Here is a 1046-nt window from a genome sequence, read left to right as displayed (position 1 = left end):
CCTTAAATAGATCAGAGACTATGTTTGCTAAGCTAGAGGGGCTCTGCTCAGAATTCTCTGTCTGTTACTGAGAGGGTGATGGAAAAGGCTTGCTATTGATAAACATGTTTCTTCCACCATTATTAAAGCCTTATTGAGGCTTTTGTTAATCCTTCCATGAGAAATTTAGATGATTTCTCCATGAGGGATTATAGGTGTTTCCATAGGCTTCACCCATGTAACTCACCTCTGCCATTGCAGGATTCTCAGGATCATAAGCTTCTTCTTCATAAGATGCCTCTTTAGTACTGTTGGATGCATTTTGCAATCCATTCAGACTCTGAGAAATCATATTGACTTGCTGAGTCAACATTTTGTTCTGAGCCAATATGGCATTTAGAGCATCAATTTCAAGAACTCCCTTCCTCTGAGGTGTCCCATTACTCACATGATTCCTTTCAGAGTATATATGAACTGGTTATTTGCAACCATTTCAATGAGTTCCTAAGCTTCTGCAGGCATTTTCTTCAGGTGAATAGATCCACATGCAGAATGGTCCAATGATATCTTAGATAACTCAGACAGACCATCATAGAATATATCTAGGATGGTCCATTCTGAGAGCATGTCAGAAGGACACTTTTTGGTCAGTTGCTTGTATCTTTCTCATGCTTCATAGAAGGATTCACCTTCTTTCTGCTTGAAGGTTTGAACATCCACTCTAAGCTTGCTTAGCTTTTGAGGAGGAAAAAATTTGGCTAAGAAAGCCGTAACCAGCTTATCCCAAGAGTTCAGGCTATCTTTAGGTTAAGAGTCCAACCATGTTCTAGCTCTGTTTCTACAGCAAAAGGGAAAAGCATAATCTTGTAGACCTCGGGATCAACTCCGTTGGTCTTAACAGTATCACAGATCTGCAAGAATTCAGTTAAGAACTGAAAAGTATCTTCTGATGGAAGTCCATAAAACTTACAATTTTGTTACATCAGAGAAACTAATTGAGGCTTTAGCTCAAAATTGTTTGCTCCAATGGCAGGGATTGAGATGATTCTTCCATGGAAGTTGGAATT

At 39.2% G+C, this 1046-nt stretch overlaps 1 non-coding gene across 1 annotated transcript; it reads left to right on the top strand.

Annotated features, from left to right (window-relative positions):
- The first annotated feature begins 604 nt into the window (after positions 1-604).
- LOC127745225 (small nucleolar RNA R71) lies at positions 605-708 on the top strand. The gene has a single exon (XR_008006421.1). It is a non-coding gene; the product is annotated as a small nucleolar RNA R71 (small nucleolar RNA).
- Positions 709-1046: the final 338 nt, after the last annotated feature.

Source organism: Arachis duranensis, chromosome 2 (genome assembly GCF_000817695.3).
Source record: "Arachis duranensis cultivar V14167 chromosome 2, aradu.V14167.gnm2.J7QH, whole genome shotgun sequence".
Lineage (NCBI taxonomy): Eukaryota > Viridiplantae > Streptophyta > Magnoliopsida > Fabales > Fabaceae > Arachis > Arachis duranensis.
Note: the sequence above shows the minus strand (reverse complement) of the source record. Positions and strands in the feature narration are given on the sequence as shown.